This window comes from Eubalaena glacialis, chromosome 8 (assembly GCF_028564815.1).
Source record: "Eubalaena glacialis isolate mEubGla1 chromosome 8, mEubGla1.1.hap2.+ XY, whole genome shotgun sequence".
Taxonomy (NCBI): domain Eukaryota; kingdom Metazoa; phylum Chordata; class Mammalia; order Artiodactyla; family Balaenidae; genus Eubalaena; species Eubalaena glacialis.
Genome location: NC_083723.1, coordinates 62,410,065 through 62,435,123, shown reverse-complemented (window position 1 = coordinate 62,435,123; position 25,059 = coordinate 62,410,065). Strand labels below are relative to the sequence as shown.

General features: G+C 36.0%; 1 protein-coding gene and 1 pseudogene across 1 annotated transcript in view; one reads left to right on the top strand and one right to left on the bottom strand.

The window, feature by feature from the left end:
• THSD7A (thrombospondin type 1 domain containing 7A) overlaps positions 1 to 24,061 on the bottom strand; it is a 743,356-nt gene extending 719,295 nt beyond the window's left edge. Inside the window, exons 1-2 of the mRNA XM_061198529.1 lie at positions 23,922 to 24,061; positions 22,816 to 22,848 (exon numbers count right to left, since the gene is read on the bottom strand). The gene's annotated coding sequence lies outside the window, so the exon portion shown is untranslated. The remainder of the gene's footprint in view (positions 1 to 22,815; positions 22,849 to 23,921) is intronic.
• LOC133096231 (RNA-binding protein 3-like) lies at positions 4,800 to 5,417 on the top strand (annotated as a pseudogene).
• Positions 24,062 to 25,059: the final 998 nt, after the last annotated feature.

The following is a 25,059-nucleotide window of genomic DNA, read 5'->3' as shown; positions in this document are numbered from 1 at the left end:
TAGCATACAGAAGCTGGTAGAAGAGGAAGGTATTAGTCAAATTATCATGCAAATATACAATTATTCTGTGTAATTATAGCAAGAAACTGATTATCAAGATTAAGAAACTGAATTTAAAGTACAGAAAGCTATAGCAGTTTATGAGAGGGAGATCAAATATAGCCTATAGTATCAAAGAAGGCTTTCCTAAGCAACTGAGAATAAAAACAAAAGTAAAATGAAAAGTGCCTAGTATTTCATTTGTGAGGTCTATTAGATGGTGGAGAAAGCTTATTAGGTTTTCTTGAGAAGCACATTAACAGTTAAGAACATAGGAATAACCCAGATTTCACTGAATTGAATAAAATGGCAGGTGAAAAACTTCAGGTAAGATATGCTGACAACTCTTCCAAGAAGTTTTGCTAAGAGGAGGGAGAGGGGAAAAAAACTAGAAGAGAACGTGAATTTGAAGGAGAAACAAAAAGAAAATAAACATGTATGAGAAAGTAAAAATAGCAAGGTTGAGGTTAAAGATATAGTATTAGGAAGGAATAACTGATTAACAAAAGACCCCAAACCAGCTGGGAAGACATGGAACCCAGAGCCCAGATGGAGGAACAAACCTTAGAAGAATCACTCTGTTCATTGTATCAGAAGGGAAAGAGAAAGTATGATGTGAAGTTAAATTTTAGGTGTGCAGGTGAGAATTAGAGAGTTCCTTTGTCAAAGAGTTCATTCCCTACAAAAGTGGGCGGCATGGTCCTATGTGCTTAACAGCCAAAGTGGCATCATGGAGAAGACAGGACAGTTGGACTGATGAAAAATTAATGTTTTACCAAGGAGATGAGATGAAAAATGGTGGATAATGGAGTAGAGGGTATTGCCAAGAAAGTGGTTATGTCATATATAAATGAAATTTTAAAAAACTGAAGAGAGAAGAGAGCTAAATAGGAGAGTCATATCACTAACTCCTTCAATTCACTCATTCACTTGACAGATATCTATCAAGACATACTATGTGCCAAGATCTACCTAGGCATTAAAGAGTCAAGGAAACAGCAATTTCAGAAAAGTTAAAGAAGTGAAGTAGTATGACAGAAAGCTGGAAAGATAAAGTTATGGTCTGAAAATGAGACTTGAAATCAAGGTTACAGATATTATCAGTTAGGAATGGCTGATATAAGTATCAGAAACAAAAGTGGTTAAAGGAAAAGGTAATGAACTGGCTCAAGTAAATGAAAAGTCCAAGGGATGAGTTAGCTTAATGCCAGAAGACCCAGGGCTCAAATATCAGGACTTGGAATATCTCCATTCTTGGGTATAAAACATGTTTTTTTTGGTTTCATTCCCAGGTACAATAGGTGTCAAAGTGTTTCCTACAGAGCAAATGGCCATAGACACCTTAGCCTCATATCCTTTCAGTCACATCCAATAAGAAACACCAAGGGCTTTTCCCAATCTTCCACAAATATTCTGTGAAAGAAAAATATTGGACCAATTAGGTTAGGCTAAACTAGTTACTGTTACTAGTTACTAGCAATACTTTGGCTTCCAAGGGGGTTCTCCAGAAAGAGAACCGTCAAGACAAATGGCCTTGGATCCCCAAGGGAAGAATGAATAAAATGAAATAGAGGACTGTAGCTAGAAGAATGCAAATGGGATGCTGGAGAAGTAAACTATGAACATCCACTAGAAAGACATAATTTTTCTATTTCTAATGTTAGTAACTCCTCTTATACGGTCACAAGAGTTGATGGCTAACGTGGATGGGAGGTAGAAATCATTAGAACTGAGAAATTCAAAGAAGTGTTGGTTCACCAGGTTAGATATTAAAGTCACCTGGGACAATGGCACATCTTGGGAGAGAGTAGTAGACTTCTATGTGCAAAAGGCTTTTAAAATAAAAGTGAATGAGAAGGCTGATGGAGGGAAATAAGGAAGGTAGAGATGGCAAAGCTAGATGACTCAAGCCTACTATTATTTTTCTAAATAATGTTATATCCCACATATTGTCAAATACCATTTTAATCTTTTAATATTATCCTTGAAAAAATATTATTTTGAATTTCTTAGTAACTGACTTGTCTAACTTTTTTTAATGTTTTAGGAAATTAAAATATAGTGAAAATACTCAAAGTATTTTCAGATTTAACAATTTACATAATATATATTTAATCCTTGGACTTTTAATACATTTTTGTCTCCTTCCACATTAAAAAAGAATAATTTCTTACTTTGTCATTCTGATTATATACACTCAACTTTAATAACATTTGTTTTTCATTTCCCAGGAATTTTCATGAAATTTCATTCATACTACTAGAAGCAATGTGACACTATGTTATATACATACATACACATATATTAGAAAATTGATATTTGTAAAAAGATATTTTTAAAAAGATATTTTTTTCAAGAATCTAAATAATGGGGGTGGGGAAGAGGGAACTGGATGAAGGCAGTCAAAGGGACAAGATTCTGGTTATAAGATATATAAGTACTAGAGATGTAATATACAACATAAACAATTCACACTGCTGTGTGTTCTATATGAAATTTGTTAAGAGTAAATCCTAACAGTTCTCATAGTAAGAAAAAAACTTTTTTCTATTTCTTTAACTTTGTATCTACATGAGATGATGTCCACTAAACTTAATGTGATAGTCACTTCATGACGTAAGTCAACTAATTATGCTGTATATCTTAAAGTTACAGTGCTTTATGTCAATTATTATCTCAATAAAAATGGAAGAAAAAATCTGAATTATTATTAGACATTTTAAATAATGCAAGAAAATATTTAGAGTTGGCTTTTGTTTGAGAAATAGAAATTATGGGAAATGTAACTCAATTTCAGTTTTCATTAACACTAATATATGTCTAATCTGGAATAATTTATTCTGCTTTTAGAAGCAGATATTTGAAGGGAGCAGAATATGCCACCCCAAAATGCACCACTTTAGCAGGTGAATTATTTGGGGCTGAAGGCAGTCAAGACCAGCAGACTCAGAAAGAGCTTTTTACCTCCCTCTTAACTGCCTAAAAAGAATTTGGATAGGGGGCTGAATCCAGGAGAGAACTATTAGCAGAGATAACTTTATCTGAAAGACTCCTCTACATAGCAGGGCAAATACCTGATTACCAAACATCTGCTCTTCTCATCCTCCTGTGAATCACCCCTCTCCTCTTTGAAGCCCCAGACCCCTATCTCTACCCTTAGCTCAGGATAGCATGTAAGCCTCAACTGGCTGACTGCCTTTAAGTGTCATGTCTTTGTGGGGTTCCCATATGTACATAACTAAATTTGTTTCTTCTGTTAGTCTGTCTTATATCAATTTAATTATTAGACCAGCCAAAGAACCTAGCAGGGAAAAGTTTTCCATCGCTGCACATTATTCATGTTAATTTTCTAAAAAATTATACTATTGATAGACAAATATAAGTGCCCAACTCAATAGAACATAAAATGAATCAGTGAAAGAAAAACGTCTCCTTGCTTGTTCAAACAACTTAGATCATTCAAGTAGCTTACTACAGGTTATGTGTCTTTTTTTGGCATTATGAAGGAAAATAAACTATATAGAAATTCAGACAGATACAAGAACATGAGATATCTTGAAGCCATTGAAACTGAATCCCAGGCATTATGTTATCACAGTGATTTAATGAAGCTATCATTACCATATCAGAATTCCCATCAGATGCCAGTATTATTTAGACCTCAGAAACGCAGGTTTAACAAGGGAAAAAATAAGAACGACTAAGTAAACAAATTTGAGATTGGCATAGAGCTGATATATATTCAAAATTTCATAATGCGTTAATAAGGTAAAGAAAAAGGAAAAAAAACGTTAAAGGCTTTCAGAGTGTATACTATTCAGGCTCTAAGTAGATGAAACTCCTTTTTTGATGTTATTGCTTGTTACTGAGTAAATTATTACTTATGCCTCTGCAAAGGCAAGGTATTAAGAGCCATAAGCATCCAATACTTTAAAAATTATTTCTACAATGTTCGATAATTTTTCAAAAGGCAGATAAAGACAGAAGAAATTTCAATTATTAAAAAAAAAAAGAAATGCACGTTTACCTTCTTACCTTCTGAATAGTTACAACTGAATGGAGTACTCTTCCCCCTCCCCACCTCCTCCTCCCATTCCCCCTCTCTCATTCTCACTTTCTCCTTCTCTCTTCCCCACTTCCTAAGTGTGGCAGAAAAACAACCTGAGAAAAATGCCTTTTCATTATTCCATAGCCACACGTTTTCATTTTTCAAACTCATTATATTTGACAAGAATTAATTTAAATTACACTAATGAATCTGCACTTGTATGAGGAATTATTTTTTGGTTGACAAATAAAATGTTCCTTAGATAAAATAGTAGACAAAACAGCACTGTTTTGAGGGAAGACAATAAAGGCTTTCTTTCTAAGTATAAGGGAAACTTAGTCATGAGAAATAGCTGAATTGATTTCCAAAGAGTGATCAAATTCTTCCACTTCTTCAAATAAACTTCCAATGCAGCACTGCATAAAGAGCCCCCTTGTGAGACACTATTTTACTACTGTGCTATAAGATTATAATCTGCATTAAAGATAGACAAGTTCTAACTTTTTAATATTTCTTAGATAATATCAAAACTGATAGCCACAATTTGTGATATTAACTTCATCTAAAAATGCATTCCAGATACTCCTGTGAATAGGGAAATCTGTATGAATTATACTCTAGTCTAGCCTACAAAAAGAAATGACAGCCCAGTCTCTCGGCTTCTTGGCGGTAGCTGTCTCTTCGGCCTTTTACTTAACTTCCAGGACTTGAATTTACCGCCATGTCCTCTGAAGAAGGGAAGCTCTTCGTGGGAGGGCTCAGCTTCAACACTAATGAGCAGGCTCTGGAAGACCAGTTCAGCAGCTTCGGACCTATTTCTGAGGTGGTTGTTGTCAAGTATCGGGAGACTCAGCGATCCCGGGGTTTTGGCTTCATCACCTTCACCAATCCAGAGCATGCCTCAGATGCCATGAGAGCCATGAATCGAGAGTCTCTGGACGGTCGTCAGATGCGTGTAGACCACGCGAGCAAGTAGGCCCGGGGAACAAGAGGGGGTGCCTTTGGGGCCTATGGGCGTGGTCGCAGCTACTCTAGAGGTGGTGGGGACCAGGGCTATGGAAGTGGCAGGTATGACAGCCGACGTGGAGGATATGGATATGGAAGGTCCAGAGACTATGGTGGCAGAAGCCAGGGTGGTTATGACCGCTACTCAGGAGGAAATTACAGGGATAATTATGACAACTGAGATGAGGCATGCACACCTAACGTAGATACACAAGGAATAAAACTTCTTCTGATCCAGGACCATCCCTCCAAATGGCTGTATTTACAAAGATTTTTGGAGCTGCACTGAAACATCTGTTTTAGTTACATCAACTTCTTTTTTTGAGTAGAGCTCCCAAGGTAGCTTGTTAAAGACCTTTCAGAAAGTTCCATGTGTTTTTTTTTTTAATTTTTCTCCCATTTAAAGACAAATTCTGAGACATTTGTGGAGTCTGGATATTTTTTCCTTTTTTACCAGTTTTTTAGTTGGGGCTCTCAGGAATGTTGGTTCTGGCAAAAAATGTTTGACCAGACTGATTTTTTTAAATAATGTGCATCTAGGAACATTTTAAACACCTGTACACAATGTTTAATCATGATTAGGAAGCAATTTCTGACTGTAACTATAAGAAATGAAGAACATGATTACTTAGAGGTGTTTTTTACTCCAGATCTCTGCCTTGATTATATAGAAGTTTCTTAAAAATATTTGTGTGTCATTTTTTTTTAATACTGGAAGAAAAAAATATTCTGTTGTGTTTCATGTAGCGTTTAGGATGTCTTTCACCGAGTTGATTAAAAAGATGAAATCTGAAAACAAACAACAAAAAACAAACAAACAAAAAAAAGAAATGACAGAAGGAAGGTCATTAATGCTAAAAAATATGGAGAGGCACTGAGGTTTTTTGTTTTGGTTTTGGTTTTTAACAGAGCATCTATGAATGCATTCATGTTATTTGTCCCAACCTCCAATTTTGAATTTTTTAGGGGAAGTGTGGAGGAAGATTTTGGCAATAAAGGAGGAAGAGGAAAGGAGGAAATCTAAGTCTCAACCCCATGACCTGCTTCAGTTCCAAGTATAGAGATTTTGTTCTTAGTTAGAAACATTTTTCCTCCAAGAGTTAAACATGGTAAAGAAGGTCCACTGGGTAAGAGAAAATGCTTTGGGGCTACAAACATATTCATTCATTTAACAGCACTTAAGTACCTACTATATGCCGCTCCAGATAAAGCTAGGAAACAATATCTGCTCTCAAGTAGCTCACTGTCTAAAAAAGGGGTGGGGAGGGCCAGAATATGTACCACGAGGTATGATATAGTCAAATTTCAATAATATGTATACTGGTTACTAAGGAAGAACAGGAGTTAGCAACACTGAGGAAGGAAAAAGGTATTCAACTTAGAACAGTATAAATACACAGGACTAAAAAGGGTCTTGAATCAAAAAACTGAACAGCAAATACCTTGATATATCTGGAATACAGGACTGTGAGAAAATGTAAAACAATCTGACTGAAAAGTAGGTAGGGCTTTTAACACTGTTAAGAAGTTAAGGGGCTTCCCTCGTGGCACAGTGGTTGAGATCAGCCTGCCAATGCAGGGGACACGGGTTCGAGCCCTGGTCTGGGAAGATCCCACATGCCGCAGAGCAACTGGGCCCGTGAGCCACAACTACTGAGCCTGCGCGTCTGGAGCCTGTGCTCCGCAACAAGAGAGGCCGCGATAGTGAGAGGCCCACGCACCGTGATGAAGAGTGGCCCCCGCTTGCCGCAACTAGAGAAAGCCCTTGCACAGAAACGAAGACCCAACACAGCCAAAAATTAATTAATTAATTAATTAATTAATTTTTAAAAAGTTAAGAAATATTATAAACATAAAAATGAGATACCATTGAAGAATTTTCATATAGTAATAAGGTCTATTTTTAAAAAACACCTAATTCTAGAAAATAAAGCACAAAGCAAATAAAAATCACATATCATTCTTAAGAAAATCAACATTAACTTATATTGCATTTCTATCATAAATACAAAATAAGAACTCCTTTTTTGTAATATGACCACAATACCAATAGCAAACTGAAAAAAAAAAAGTAAGAATTCCTTAATGACTCAAATACCCAGTTGGTGCTAGAATTCTGAAATAGGATAATCATATGACCACAATCGCATTGGTAGTGGTAGAGAGGGGAAAACTGAGGTGGGTAGGGACAAAACAAGACAGTTATATGACTAACTAGAAGCCTAGTGCAAAATGCCAGACAAGCAGGTATGCCCAGAAGATGCTTGGCTTCTAGTTCGGAAAGCTTCCAGGTGGAAGTTTACCTTTATTCGACTCCATCCATTCACACTAATAGAGTAACTAGTTCTACCTATATTGAAGACGGTTAATTTTAGCAAAATTCTAGACAAAAAAATGATCAGGCTTTCCACAAGGGGAACCCATAAGATTCAAATATTAGAAAACAAGAATTCTTAACTCTTGGATCCCTTATATGAAAGTTTGCAAAGTTACAATAATTAACCCTTATATATAATTATGAGTCCTTTTATATAGGAGTATAATAGCTTTTAGGCCGTGAAGCAATGACTAAGTCATTAAAGGGCAATTTCTGACCATTTCAGCTTGGAAGGCAGTTTTTCTAAGAATTACAAATCAGGGACAGAGACAAGGAGAAGTAAGGGATTCAAGTTCAAAAACTACAGATGCGTAATATTCTTGGTACTGCCCTGTGCAAACTTGGCTGTCTACATTCCCAACTAACCCTGGAACATCTTTTTCAACAGTATTGGACCTCCTGAAGAATAAAATGAGATCTCCTTTTGTGACGAAGTCTAAGGTAAACTTGGAAATTTGGGAAAGGATACTTCCCACACTCATACCTCCCAGAATTATATGGGCAGAAGAGGGAGGGACCTCTTTTTTAAAATCAAATGCTCTTATAGAACATTTAGTACTTCCCGAATTTGTAATCTCCATCCAACTCCCCACTCAGTGAATAAACCAGCCACATCATAAGGCAGCTTTTAGTCCCTGATTCCATCACTAAATTTGCTAGTCTTTTTATTTATTTATTTATTTTTGTGGTGCGCAGGCTTCTCATTTCAGTGGCTTCTCTGTTGCGGAATGTGGGCTCTAGGCATGCGGGCTTCAGTAGTTGTGGCACCCGGGCTCAGTAGTTGTGGTTCGCAGGCTCTAGAGCACAGGCTCAGTAGTTGTGGTGCACGGGCTTAGGTGCTCCAGGGCATGTGGGATCTTCCCAGACCAGGGATCAAATCCGTGTCCCCTGCATTGGCAGGCGGATTCCCAACCACTGCACCACCAGAGAAGTCCCTCACTAGTCTTATATATACATAAAGGAGTTGATTAAATTCTTAATATCCCCATTTTGTAGGATAAAAATTGAAGGAGGTAAGAATATAATATTTAATGAACCCCTTTATGCACCACACACTGTACAGGACATTTTACCTGTTTTATTTCACTTAATGAGCAGATGGCTGATGGTTTAGCCATTGGAATAATTTGCTAACAGTAAAAATGTGGTAGAGAATTAAGGCTGAAAGTAACACATATCACGTAGTATAAAAAGCTGTATGTTCTTCACTCACCTCTTAATTCAAATTATGTTGTGGCACCTAATATGCATATAATGACTTTGTTTTGTTCAATGTAAAGACTAATTTGTCTGAAAGATTTAGTACTGATCCATGTAGAACTATGGTCAGTATTGGAATTTGAGCGTCAGTTATTTTTTAAATGTGTAACATTATTGACCATATACATTACAACTTATGAAATATACAATATTAGAAAAAGATACCTATGAGGAGAAACCATTTGCCATTTTAAAGTTACATTAATATAGGAAAAGTAACTATCAACTTAGTCACTTGAGACATTTTTTAAACAATTTCTGGATCTCACTTTGAATTTTTATCCTCAAAGCTTTCTGTATAGTGTGGGTATTGGCTGGAGGTCTGCAGGGGCTGGTTGCAGAGAACTAGGAAAACATTTCACCTTCTCCCTCACTGCGACGCTCAGTGTGCACCCACACTCCCTGTGGTTTGCACCTCTAGATTTACAAGAAGAACAAACCAGGAAAAAAGTAAACATGTAAAAGGTAAGTAGATAGGATGCTAGAATGTGAGTAAGCCTTCAGAATAATTTGCTCCAAAATCAAAGAAGGTAATTTAAGCTAGCAAAAGATAAAGGGCACGAGCTCTTAGCCATAGATTCTGGCACTGCACAGAACCTCGTTAGCGTTAGGGGTTCAAACAGAGGCCCCTCTAGAGAGGCAAGTGAGGGAACCAAACTCCAGAAGCCCATCAGGAAGCTGACACTATTTCTTTTGGGAATAAGTTCTTTTCGGAATGGTATATATGCTTCCTGAGAACTATTGTGTGTTTTTTTTCCCTACAGTATAGGATTAAACATCCTGATGAACAAAGGATATTTCTGAACGCTTTTCCACATGGTTTGAACCACGGCCAATGCCTCTTAAAATAAAAGACCTTGTCAATTTAAATTCTGGTGTCCTATGTTTGATTTGATTTTATTATTTTTAGTTTCATAAGCCAATAGTTTCTCAAGACAGGTGGGTGCAAACGGTAATCACAGAAGTTCAGTTGATTAACTTTCATTTATTCTTTATGTGGAAAAAAATCGAAAATGCTATGATTCCTGGTACTGCTAGACAAATAGGATTTGTAACTATTTTACAAATACTAAAACACATACATTTACTGAGCGCTTTTCATGTCGCAGGCACTGAGAAGCTCTTTACATGTATTAACTCATTTAATCTTCATTTTTACCCTACAAGATATGTGCTATTACTCGTTTTTTATACAAAAGAAAACTAAGTCACAGACAGTTTAAGAAACCTACTCAATGTAACTCAGGAGATGACAAAAAAGGATTCATATCCCTCAGCTTGGCTTTATAGTTCTATGCTCTTATCTGCTATGTCACACCATGTTTACTGAGTTTTCCTTCTGTTGGCTGGTGTTAGCCTAAGTTTTTCCAGATTATCAGCTGTCAGAAGGCAAACAATTTAAAACAAAAATAGAGTCCATGGACTGAATTAAGGATTAAGGAAAACAGTGATGTAACTTTAAGAAGAGATTTTGTAAAGTATGTTCTGGCATAAATCAGTGATTCTCCAGAAATAGGATTATCTAGGCCTGGCATAAATCAGTGATTCTCCAGAAATAGGATTATCTAGGCCAGCCTCCCAAAATGCCAACTGAATTTCAGAACCATTTTCTTAATGTCCGCAAGGCAAGTAGCAAATAGAAGATATTATTAGATACTGCCAATTAACGAACAGTTAAAATGTATTCATTTTTATGTAAATAATTCAACAAAAATTGGCAATTCACAAAGTTGTGAACTACATGAATACAAACTATGAATCTTTGATTAAGATTCGCAGAACTGTTTTTAATGAGTCAATTTTGGAAGTGCTTTCTGTAGAAGAGTAGCTCTAGGAGAAAACAGTTGTATATAAAATAGAGCAAATACCCATTATGAGGCACAAGCTGGAGAAAAGTAGGTCATGTTCTCATACTTAGCAATCTAAAGAAAACAGTATAGAAATCTAAAAAATTGTTTATGTATATATAATAATTTATAAACTAATTCCTTATGGTTATTTCATAGAGGAGCACTTTCTTGGAGTCAAAGAACTCTCAGTGCCCTACCTTTTTTATTTAAGAATCCCATGATCCATTCCTCTCATAGGTAAATTGTTAAGTGTATATTATTTGCATTTGATGTATATATGTCACAAACATGTGTCTTCTGTTTTAGTATTTGGTGATCTGGTAGTTTTGCTTTATTTACTTGCCACGTATTTTAGAACTGTCAATTAGATGGTATCCAGATGAAAACAGGAAATATGACATTGAGGGGTCTGGGAAAGTCACTCCTTAAGTGACATTTTGGCACAAAAAAGAAAAAGTAGAAGCATTCCTGATAAATCTCTGAATATTTGAAGAAAAAATATGTTCTGAGTTGCTCCTGCTCCAAAATGTTAAACTGAGCTTCCAAAGTAAGATTCTAGATAAGGATTTATTATGGGGACCACAAATCAGTGCAATGACTCTTAAACCCCTCAGTCACACTGATGAAGGTTTAAAGTACAGTCATTTTGAAGAATGGAGGGATGGGAAGCCCTATCTCCCAACTCCAAATCAATAAAGAAGAGCTGTAGGAAGGGAAGGAGATCCACTGAATGAGTGCTTATCAGCTTTGCATTTTCCAGGTTAAGGCCAAACACCTGGCTACCTTTTTTTTGATGAAAGGCACAATGGAGAGGTCATTCCCACTAGTCAGCTGGTACTCAGTTTTCAAGAAAATGAATTTATCAGGATTTTCCACAGACCAGATGCAGGCCACATAAATGAAAGAGCACATATGGGATCATTTAAGTTCCTTTCATGAAGACCACTGGAAGAGGTGTAAAGACCTCAGCAAAAGAAAGAGTAAGTGACAGGTCAGAATGGAGATACATCAAGAGAACTGCTAAGTAAGCCAACCTGAAAAAGGCTATATATTGTATAATTCCAACAATATGACATTCTAGAACAGAAAAAAGTATGGAGACAGTAAAAAGATTAGTGGTTTCCAGGGATTAGTCGATAGGGAGGGATGAATAGAGCACAGAAGATTTTTAGGACAATGAAACTACTCTGCACAATACTCTAATTGCCAATATATGATTATACATTTGTCAAACACATAAAAGGTAAAACTGAGTGAATCCTAATATAAACCGTGGGATATAGTTAATATATCAACATTCATTTGTCAGTTTTAACAAATGTACTATACCAGTGCAAGATGTTCACAGGGAAAACTGCAGGGGGTGGGGAGGGGGGATATATGGAAGTCTCTGTACATTCTACTCAATTTTTCTATGAGCATAAACTGCTTAAAAAATAAAGTTTCTCGAAATAAAAATAAAGGTATCTCAAAAAGAAAGCAGGCAGAAATTGTTTTAAAAGATAGCACCAACCACGAAAGAGGAGGAGAGGTAAGAGAATGGGGGAAGGAAAAGGAAATGAATAGTATTTGAAGGTGTGAGACTGGGTGAAATTATTTGAAACATGGTTGGTATGCACCCACAGATGAATGCTTTCAGAGACATTATTGTCCACCTTGCCAATTGCGGAGAATTCTGAGACTAGGGGTTAGGAAGCTTCCATGAGTGTCACTCTTGATCCTTAGTCAAGTCACAGTTTGTCCTTAAGGATACTTTTTATATACCTCTAGCTGCAAATATTTATAAGGGTCTCCCATTACCCTAACGTTCATTTTCCAAATACCTGAATTTATAAGGTAGGATAGAAAAACATCACTACCCAAAAATATTCATAAGTGAATTGATGACCTGTAAAACCCATTATCACTGAAATCTCCCCATTTAATACTAGTTTTCCATATTCGTTGCTCAATCTCTTTAATGTTCAGTCCCTACTGACTGTCAACTGGAATGCTGAAAATACTACGCAAATAATATTAAATCATTTACAAAGTAAAATTTTAAAAGTAGCAAATTATTTATAAAGTGATGTTGGAAAATACAATTGGAAAGCCATAGACAAATGGTGATATACCAGAGTTTAACAAATTAAAAACTGAAGAAAAGGATCCAAGTTTCAGAAAAGATTAACTTGAGTATCAAAGCATTAAATAAAAGATCTTTGGGAAAATGGGTAGTGCCTGGTATCAGATGTTTTTAAAAGAGATCCTTGTACTGACTGGCTGTAGGATTCAAACATAAAATGAAAGGATCAGGTCATACCGTCCTATCATTTTGTTTGGAAAATCACTAATACCCTAAACTATTGTAAATAAGAGGAAAATACCTCCGTAAGTTTCTTTCATTTTTTAAGATACTGTCCTACTATGTCCACCCCCCCCAACTACCTACTATGACATTTTGATCCTTTTAATGTATGTATAGGGGGCTTTTTCTGATACAATTATGTGTTTTTTTGAATTTTATTTATTTTTTATACAGGAGGTTCTTATTAGTTATCTATTTTATACATATTAGTATATATATATGTCAATCCCAACAATTATGTTTTGATAAGATTCCCATAATTGCCCCCATACTTGTGAACACTTGCCCTATTCATAAATCTATAGGAAATATGACAAAAGAATATACCAAGCATCTTCCACTGGTTTCACCCCACCTTTAAGTCTAGAGTACCATTATATTCAATTAACAAAACAATTAGTATTTTTGTAACTACAATGTAGTATTTTAACATAATTTTACAGTGATTGGCCCTCATTTCTATTTCCAATGCTGTGTCTGTCACTATTGTTGGCACTGAAAGACATAGGAGAAGTGGAATATAGCATCCATGCCTGAGAGAGCTGCATTCAGGTTAGAGTTCTTTTATAATTGTAAATCAAAAAAGAGGTATTCATAGTTAATAATTTAATTATTTAACTTAATTATTCACAATTTAATTAGTGAAAGGGGTGAGGGCTGCAGCAGAGAATATTTAAAGGACAAAATCAAAGAGGCAGAACTTAATCCTACCCTTTAGAGATGTTTTAAATGGCCAGAAAAACATGGAAACAACCTAAGTGTCCATCAACAGATGAAGAGATAAGATGTGGTGTATATACAGAATGGAATATTATTCAGCCATGAGAAAGAAGCAACTCTTGCACTTTGCAACAACATGGATGGACCCTGAGGCATTATGTTAAGTGAAACAAGTCAGAAGCAGAAAGGCAAATACTACATTGCATCACATATTTGAAATCTAAATAAAAAATCAAACTCATAGAACAGTAGAAAAGTGGTTGCTAGGGGCTGGGGGAAATAAGGAAATGTTGGTAAAAGGGCACAAACTTTCAGCTACAAGATGAATAAGATCTGAGGATCTAATATATAACATGGTGACTACAGGTGATAACACTATTGTATAACACTATTGTATAACTGAAATTTGCTAAGAAAGGAGAACTTAAATGTTCTCACACACAAAAAGATAAATATGTGAGGCGATGGATGTGGTAATTAACTAGACAGGAGGAATCCTCTCAATGTATATCATAATGTGCACTCTAAATATCTTTACAATTTTGTCAATTCTATCACAATAAAATTGAAAAAAGGAGAAAAAGGAGACTTGTGAGCTCAATCATTTAAAAAGCAAAAAAAGCCATATTTGTAAAACATAGGTAATAGAGATACATAAAAAAATTAAATACCCAGAAAAGTGTAGAGAATGTCCCCAATAGATTTAACAGTAAAAAGACAAAAATGAACAGTGGCGGTTTTTTAAGAGCAATGGGGCCTAACAGGAATAGTATTTTATTAGGAATCAAGGGATACAAAGTTACAGAGGACAAATATATAGTACATTGAGAGTTTATTACTTCCTTGCTAATCATTAGTTTAAAATGCTATTGCAAAAGTGTTTCAAATTAGCAACATGTAAGGATCTGTTCAAAGAAGTAAAATTAATATTTGTCTGCCCTTGAAATAGTTAACTTATTTCTGTGTTTTCCATAGTTTTAAGCACAGGATCTTTTTAACTTTTAAATTATATAATTTTATAGAGAAATTTTTTCTTTAAGAGATAAATACCTTGTACACCATTCTCATCTCTACTTAATCTCAGAATCTGAGTTTTATATTTTGCTCTGTCCTGAATGACAGAAGGCTTTTCTCTCCTTGTTCTCTAGTCTGTACAACTCCCAGCTGCCAGAAGATTATTCCGTTCTCATTCCTACTCCTTGTCTTTCTACAGTCCAATACAAATGCAGAAAAGGAGAAGGAAAAAAAGGCAATGTTGGGCATGTCTTTGATGAGTATAAATTTTTATTGATTTTCTCCATTTCCTACAAGCACACACCTTTGAAAAAAGAGGAAAAAAAACCACAACACTCCTCTCTTAAGCTTTTATCCTTCTTGGCAGAATGTGGTTTAAAATGTACATACAATAACTTAACTGTCTTTATAGCTCCCTAGATATCTGCAGTTGTTATAACCATCTTTAAATATCACTGCTCTGGCAAGATGCCTTATAAAGTGTTTCTAAAAGATTTTGTATTTCTAAGAGAGAATATTGTATAAAGCCTTTAACATTTGTTTTATTTAACTGAAAGGAGTCTCATAATAATCATTGTGTACAGTTATAAGCAGAGCTCACAAATAAATTTTGTTTTCAAATAGTAAAGCCGATTTCAAGTAAATGCTTGATTTTATAATATCCTCTACTTGTTTGAAAAGATCCTTGGGCAATGTAAAATAATTTATGCCTAAAAGGAGACTTGTGATTATTCAATATGTTCCATAGATGTTGCTGCACTATTCAGAACTCGGCACACACTGGGTATTCTGTAAGCATTGAGTGACTTAGTGTGAGCCTCTAACCCTGCAGCTGTCCCGTCACGAGGATGAAAGCTTTAATAATTGCTCATTCAGAATTCTTCATTTTTAGCTGACACATTTCCTTTCATTTTACATGGGTCTATTATCTAATGTTCTGAAAAACTAATAAAATGTGGACCTGCATATTTGGAGAATAAAACTTTTCTATTTTGTCAACCTTTTATTAAAAAAACAAAGCTTTCTGGGTTGGGGTTTGATTTGGGGGCTCATTTGCTGACATTAACTTTAAGGGCACATATTTTTGATATAAGCATGTCCTTTTATTTTTCCCAGATTAACAGATCTTCCAAAGTCTCAACATTTTTTCAAACTGCCACTGGGGAAGTCATAAATTGCTTTATCCTATAATAAGAAATTTATTCTTATTATAGGATCTGTTCTTTTTGTTTAGATTGTGGCAAGACAAGATGTGGTTAGGTATATCTAGAATTGATACTTCCAAGGCTGTTTCCACAATCGAAGCAAAATTGAAGACCAAGGCAGTTTCTCATTATTGTTGAGCTGATTAAGAAGATTATTCTGTAAAAAAACAACTGAGAAGTAAATAGACACTTATGGAATGGATAGATCATGTGACAATGAGGTTTTTGCTTAAGTTATCAAAAAATATTTCAAGTGTGGGATACAACCTAATTTTACACCTTGACATTAATTTTTAATGTTTCCAAATTAAAGCGAACACAAGCTGTTTTGCAAATGCTACTTTCATTGAAAAAAAACTCTTGTTCATATATAAAGATGCTGTATTGGTCCACTACTAGAGATGCTCTTAGAGAACTGTTCATCTAGGAGAAAATAATTGTGGGTTTTTTTTTTCCTTAGTTCCCTTTGTAAAACAAAAGCAAACATTTGAGACAATTGGTAGAGTTAGATGTAGAACCGCAATCTTATATTCCACTGTTTACTCTTTGCCAGCTCCTCTTTTAATCATTTAAACTATAAGCAACATTGTCCAAATTATACTAAAGCATTTATATGAATTATGAGAAATGTAAAATTCAAGCCATTTTAAAGAGGGAGTTCTGGTTAAGTAACTTGTGTAAGATTACACAGCTATTAAGTAGCAAAAGCAACCTCCAGTCAATCTTAACCACCAAACTGGAAGCTTCCCACATCGAATTCTTGGTACCCTTTGGGGAAAAAATTCCTTGCCTATCATGTTATGGTTCACAGCTTTGTCATCATTAAAGGAATCTTCCAAGAATTTTCGGAACAAGTGATCTAATATACACAATGATAGGTGTGCATGTCCTATGTCGTAAACACTGTGTTTAAGTACATATGTAGAACAGTCCACACAATTGCCGCCTCTAACAAGAATATGGCTCTTTAGAGTAAAGAGAAACCCTATAAATCCTTCTGATATATTGTCCATCAAAATATTACTTATCTGACTCTCATATACACACACACCTTTACATATATTTACATAATCACATACACACATACACACATAATTTAGTCTTACAGAAGTTAGTTCCTTCCATAAACCCAACAGATATGAATCTAGCAGGAGAAAGCAAGAGGTGAGAATTTAGCAAAAAATAATTTGAAAAGCACTACAGCAGGACAAAAAGGGCAGGGGGAAAACTAGCTGGTAGCTAATATTTGTGGGTAATTCAAATGTGCTAGGCAATATTCTAAGTACTTTATATATATTAAGTCATTCAACCCTCACAGCAAGGCATTGAACATGTATAAACATGTCACTTTACAAACTCAACCGCAGGGAGGATAGCTAATATATTCAAAAGTCACATGGCTAGGAAATGGTGAAGCCAAGATTTGCATGCAGTCAGTCTGGCTCCAGAAACCACATTTTTCACCATTAATGGGCTAGTTTTGTTTAAATCAAGAGTGCAACATCCTCCCAACATGTAAGAATATCAAATCTCTAGTGTGTGTGACTGAAAGTACTATCATGGTGATAATGATTTACGCTAGCAAGAATATTGTTTTGTGATAAATCAACAACATTTATTACAAGTCAATGACAATGTAATTTTAAAAGAACCAAATCCAACTCTGGATTCTTGAACTGTTACTAGAAGACAACCCAGTTTCAATCATGCATTAAATATATTATGATATATTAGCCACAATGTTTAAAATATTTACAGATGCTCCACACTCCTATACTTAATATCTGATTCTGAATCACCTATTTAAGTACTTAAGTCCCACTATTTCAGCCTGGTATTCTCATGCACAATATCAAAGATACCTAGGGATAAAACAGCAAATGGGAGAAATTTATTTCATGATGCATTTTACAGCCAATTTCAGGAACCAACATGGATGAACTACCATCTACCCTTTATTACCCAAATCTTCCTTCAAATACTCCCAATGATTCTAACATCACTATACATTAAACAGATGAAAATTCCTGTGAAACTATTCAATGTGTTTTATATTTGTCACTAATAGCAGCTTTCATTGTCACTTACCTGGTTTCACATCAAGTCTGTCACATGGCTGGTTAAATTAAGGGCATCATTTTTTACCCAATGCAAAAGGTGTTTTACTTTAAATCATGGTGATTGAAGAGAAATTTAATTAAAGGAGTTTGAAGAGTGGATGAATACTTGTGAAATTTCTAAACCTTATAAAAACTCAAGTGCTTCTAAAGAAAATGGAGTGGTTATTTAACTCATTACTTTATACCAAAATGTATTGATTTCACTAACAAGTGTTAGCACAATCATTTGTCTTATAAATCATTTAAGTTAACAAGTTTAATATCCTCTTTAATTATAGTTTAAATACAGCCTAGAGTTAAAATAATTAATGATTTAATTCATCCACAATCTGATTCCTTTCAGACTGCCAATTTCATTATCATTTATTAAACAATTATTTTCCTATCTATAAAAATTCTCACAGGTGGGATTTTTATTGGCAAATGAATTTCTATACATCTATAGTATCATGTAGATTATAAATGAATAAACAATTATTTCTATAATATAATTCAGTAAACACCTATAAAGCTATTTAAGAAAAATTGTATGCCAAGTAGTTAATAAATTTGACAAACACCATGTAACTCAGAACTACTTGAGTTTACCAGAATTTGAACATTCAAATATATAAACCAGAACATAAAATATTTAATACATCAAGCACTGAAAGTTATAAAATCAGCACTATTAAAAATAACTGAATAATCAAAATAAGAAAGCTGGTTCAAATTCTTTAAGAATTGTGTTTTTTTTTTTTTAATTCAACAAAAGTTAGAATCTAGAAGATGCTGAAAAAAATGAGAGTTTTAAGAAAGACTGCCATAATCTACTAAAGAAGGAAAGGATTATTAATAATAATTCCTATGGCTTTTTCCAGATAAATGTTCTCTCACATTTTTGAACTATGATTTCATACCTCTAAACTAAGATAATTTACACAAATGATTTTAAAATATTATTTCCTATTCCTTCATTGAATAAGACTAATATTTTTATCAAATTAAGCTATTCTCACTTATGTAAAACTGAGCCACCCACACACAAAAAAAATCAAACCTTTGAAATAAAACAAAAACAAGACACTGCCACAGAATCTTAACTTTCTTGGACTGCTTTTTATCATGGAGATTAAAGATGTACGCGAAGGTTTTAATCTTCCAGTTCCAGCCCTACCAGTTGATGCACAACCTTAATCTAAGATTCAGTTATAAAATGGAGGAGTAGGATTACATGACCTGTGAATATACTGTCAACTCAAAATTACTTTCCAAGCTTGTTTTAAACACCTAATTTCAGAAGACAAGATGGGTACAGGAAAGAACTAAGTTTTAAAATATGGAACTCTATAACAACATTTTCACTAAAATTATAATATTTACTGCTCTCCAAAACTTGGGTTATTTTCTCAAAGCAGTAGTTTATTCTATGAAAAGATAATGATACTGTACATCCCAATATGGACACTTTGTTAAAAATATCAAAATATTCTTTCAACTTCAGATGGATTTGCACTGATCCTTTGCCTCCCACCCTTGGAATTTTTCTTTTTTTTTTTTTAATCTCTAATTTAAGAGCTATGAAGCTGTGGAGGGAAAATGAACAAGGAGTTGCACAAGGTTATTTTGTCAGATCCTACTGATTACATATTTATGGAGAAATAAGCATCCTTGAAACCATGTTTTAAAAGGTAAGAGACTAGAGACAAGAAGATCAAAGAGCTAGGTACTTTTTCTTCTTTTACAGAACAGAAAAATGCACCATGGATATTCATTTTTTTAAATATACTATAGCTCAATTTGTGTGGTTGAACAAGTCATAGTGAGTTGGATGCCTTCTGTTTTGGATGTTTTATTAACTGAGGTTATTTTCCCTGGCATGCAGATACTTATTTGTATAATTTTACTAAAAGTTAAGAAAAAGGCCAAAGCCAAGCCAAGCCTTTTTGTTTATGAGATTATCAAAACCTATCTGCACATTTTTAGAGCCTTCCTAAACCTGTATCACTCCTCTGAAATTTAGTATTTGTCTTTAATTTCATAATACATTGGTTTATTTTCCTCAGACCACTGGAAGTTACAAAGTCAAAGAAAGCAAAAGTGATATTACTTCTTGGATAGTCACCATTCAAGTACCATTTAAACACCTTCCCAGTGTTTAAAGCCAAAGCAGTGGTTCTGAGATTTCAAATGTTTACATATTATCCACAGCCACATGTGCCTTTCATGTTGGATTATTTGAAAATAATTAACTGGCATTTGGATTTACACATCTGTGCAATCTGACCTTCAAGTATTAGCTCTGCCTTCAACAACTGGACTCCATTTTGAACTTTACCAGAATCTTTATTTTTCCCCTAAAACTATTTTATATAAATGGCCCATAGAGTCCCTGATTTGTGCCCCTATTTTCATAGCTACATGTTTAGTTGTATCTTTAAGAAGCTGTTTTATTGTGTTTACTATTAAAGGAGTCAAAAAAGACTGATTAGGGAAGCTGAAGCTTCCTTCCTCACATCTGGGAACAGCAGCCAGAATCAAGGAATCAGATAAGTTTATGCTTTTGGTCACCACTTTCTTCTAGCCCAGGCTCAGAAATCTGTTGATTTCTATTGCCTCAGCCCAGTCATTCTGGTAATTCAACTAAACAGATGAATGAGCACCTAACTGAGCCCAATACTGAACTAGGAGTTATGACATTTGTGTAAAAATCAAAAGTATTAATAACATATTATTTGCTTACATTGTGTCAGGCACTGTGTTAATAAGATTTGTTTCTCACTATAAGATTTGAGGTAAGTACTAATATTATGCTCAGGTACTGATATAGAAACCAAAGCTTTGGACAGATTCAGCACATTGGCCAAGATCCCACAGCTGAGCCAGAGACAAAGCAATTATGGAATAACTGTTTCTTTAAAGAAGTTAGACTCCTTAGTGAGCATAAAAAACTTTCTCCCACTGTCTTTCAACCTTCTCTGGGCTAGTTCTTTCCCTGCTCCTGGATAAAACCTTAGGAAGTATCCACAGCTTTCCAGTTCCCTTTAATCAAAAGAATAATTTCATTTCACTAGTTAAAATGTCCACTTAACATAATAATCAAAATCTCAAACTTCATAGAAAGGTGAAACTTCCGCTTTTCCCAGCTTGAGCCTATTTCAGACTAAGAAGCCTGTAGTGGTGACCGGGTTAGTGCTTTCTTCTCCTCGTCCTTCCCCAATCACTAGACTGTGATTCCTTAGGGGTCACATGGGGGAAGGGCAAGGTACCACTGTCATGTACAGGCAGAGTCCTCTGGGTGACAGAGGACAAATCCTGACTGGGGAGAAGGAACACATTTGTCCATTTCTCAAAGGACATCCAGCTGAACACTGAACTTGCCCTGACATGAAATATTCTTCTCTGCTGGTGGCTTCCACTCACTTCCCGAGGTCCACCTTTGATCCTCTTGGTTAGAAAAACTTTCAAAATGGCTTCAGGCCAACTTCTTCCCAAGAATCAACAGTCAAATTTATACATCCTTCCCCCACTACATATGTCATTGCAGTTTACTCCTAATGCAGCTTCCTAACTCTCTGTGCTCAGGCAGGTGCATTTGTCTCATCTTTTCAGGCACATGTAAGTGTTAATTTCCACAACTCCAAGAAACATTACCAAGCCCTATGAACGGATACTTTGAACCTTCTCCAACTTGATTTCAGGAGAGGGGGAAACATTCCCCTTCTTCAAAAAGGCTTTCGTTTCATTCCTCCATAGGAAATGGGTAAAGCACTGTTAATTTGACCCAAACAAGCCTCTCCACAGATCTCAACATCCTCATCAAACCTCTAGCTACCCCTAATATATCTTCCTAGTAACTGATAAACTCAATTGAAAACTACATTTTCACTATCTTGTTTCCAAGTCTTATGTGAGTGGGGTAGATCTGCCTTGAAATGTATGCAACACATGGGCACAATTCTTGTATTCCTCAGTTGAAATTCTCCAATGTTTAACACATGTTATGATATCTTAGAGGTTAAAGAGAAAAGGGAGAATTTTCCCAACGGTAACCTTGGAAATACCTGATGAGGAGATTTACAGAATCCGATCTGCATAGACTATCCTTCCAACCTAAGCAATTTCAAATAACACCTCATCTAGGGCTGAGATCTCGACTCAAATTATTAATATACACCAGAAAATGGGGTAGCAAACCCCTAATCCTTCAAAATACCATGGATATATGTATAGTCATGACCTAATCAGCCATCAAATTTTATATTACACTCACCTTCAAGTATATTTACATGTATATATTATAGCAACCATATAACTAAAAGATTAATTTATATAATTTATATATTAATTACTATAATTATTATTTCATGTAATGATAAAATATCTTAAGTACTTGAAATAAAATTTCATCACAGATAATGATTCAAGGTAAATTCTAGTGAAATCAGGGAAAACAGAGTACATCTTAAGGCAAAGAAGGGACTCAGGTGAGTCTAATTTTTAGAGGAACTCATCCAGGCAGTCCGAGATACAAGTGAACCAAATTAGAAATTAAAGGTTTAATTAGCGTATAAGCTATTTTCATGTAACCCAGGAAGACTTTGAAAGTATTCATTCTTAAACATCTAGGCCCACACACAGTGAATTTAATACGTATGTGCCACACTCATGTTTAGACATAATATTTCAACTAAACAACATTTCAAATACAACTCAAAGGTAAATTATTCACCACTCTACCCAGTTTAAACCTTTTACTACTTTTTTGCTTAAGAAAAAAAATTATGACTAAAGAAAAATCTTTGGCAGAAAAATCAAATACTCAACAGTTTATAAAGTTAGATAACTTACCCAGCCTTTGGTCGAGGAGTATTCAAGGGTCTCCTGATGGGGAGGGAAGAGGAAAAGATCATGATCAGAATCACCTGGAAACACCCTGTCCCACCTCAAGCCGTTAGGGGTGGGGAAGCCGAATATGCATGTACAGTCTGAAAAACAGTTATATAGCATATTCCCGCTAATCAAACCACTGACACTCTTTTAAGGTTGAGGAAACTGCTCCCAAACTGTTAAGTTACTTGTCTTAGACCACACCATTAGTAAGCAAAACTCCAACAAAAATCTTCAGACTCCTTTTACTCTATCATACATGAAACTGAAGTTGTATCAAAGTAGCTTAGAAAACTAATGCCAAACCTGTAAACTACTTCAGAAAAGTTTCCTTATCCCCGTTTCCCTGCCCCCGCCCCATTCTCCTCTTCCAAATAGGTTACATTCACAGAACTGTTGATAAGTATCTCTCAGGAAAATATGCACAGTGCCAGGGTTTTAACACAATTAGCAAAGTTAACGTTAACTTTATTTTCATATAATGTCAACATTAACCCTAGATGCAGGCAAGAGACAATGGGAACTTATTTTTTAAATTTTCAAACGAGTTATCCTACCATTTTGTTAACCAGTCCTAGTTTCAGCTGAACAGGATTATTCCATTAAACTAGGTCTGCTTGTCTAATGAGACCCCTCTATATTTTACCCTCAGTATGGTCTTTGTTTTTTCACTGAGTCTAACTTCAGGTCATATTTGTTCAAGGGGATAAAAGAGGACAGCTTGGAATGATGAAACTAGACCATAACTACGCTAATTTAAAGTATTTACTGTTTCCATTGGATCAAATCTCCCCTACTCTCCCCACGGCCTAGTCCGCCCCTCCCCCACCCCCCTAAAAAAGATAATAAATGATATGGAGAACTATTTTGGAACTTTCAGTTCTTGGGATGTTGTCTAAACAGGCAAAATTTAGAAGCAACAGTGTTGACCGTGAGTTCTTGCCCAAAAAAAGCACAGAGCCGAGGCCTTGCGGGGCGCCCTCTCCATGGGCTGTCCGGGGCGGGCACAGAGGGCTGCCCGCGGTGCCCTGGAAGACAGGACAGACAGGAGCGCCAGAGATACTCACTCAGCCTGCGGGCGCAGCGCCGGGGAAGAGGGAAGCCGACACTGACCGGGTCGCGGCGCGGAGCCCGGAGCCAGGCAGGGAACGCACTCAAGACCTGCGCCCGGGAGTGACCTAGGGGCTGGGCCTACCTGCCCCGGGCTCTAGACCCCTGCACCCCGCCCACCCGCCCATCGCCCGGGCCGCGCCTGCGCCGCCCAGGCCGTGCGTCCCAGACGCACTGCAGCTGCGGCGGGTCCCGGGCCCTTGTCTCCGCCAGACTGATACATCCCTGCCCGGAGGGCGGACCCGCGGCGTGCCCGGCCTCAGCTCGTCCCAGCCCCTGTCCTGTGCACGCTCGTTAGAGCCGCGAGGTCCACGTCTCCTCGCAGGGGTCCGACAGCAACCTGTGGCCAGGCTCGGGACCCAAACCCTGGGTCCCAGGAAAGCCCCTTAGTGTCCTGCTCTATTACAGTAGTCCCTTACTTGGAACTTCTACATTTCAGACAACAAAGGAAAAGGATAGATAGGTGCAGTAAATGAAAAAAACATATATGTTTTACCTTGAAATGACTGCATAGCTGGTTGGTAAGCTTCAGAACTAATCAAGAGAGCTAAATAAAAAAAATTAAGGTCTTCTAAGAATTACAGAACTTCATAGCCAAAGCAGACTTAAAGGCCATCTAATCTAACCCTGTCCTCCATCAAAATTTGCAATCAGCAGGTGGTGATCATTGCTGACAATGGTGGAATAGCTGAGAACTCCTAGGAAAGTAAGGCAGCATGAAGCACAATATGCGTCAATACTTAACACCTGATATAAAGATGGCTGACACTGAAGTTTCACTTTACAATAGAGAGGCTTAAATTTCATGTGTATTTGTGTTGTGTACATGTGTATTTCATAACCACCTAGGCATCTCCAGCACAGCAGATTCTATGTGAGCAGAGGGTGATGACCCATGAGATTCTCACAGCCATTCCTCAACATTTACAACACGCTGCACCATACTCCAGCATCTTTTAGAATAGTGAATATCAACTCTGGCTTGTATATAGATACCACCTGTAGAGCTTTAAAAATAAGAGTACCTGGATTCCAGCCCCAGAGATTCTGATTTGTATGGGTGAGGACCTGAATTGTTGTAAAAGCTCCCCAGCT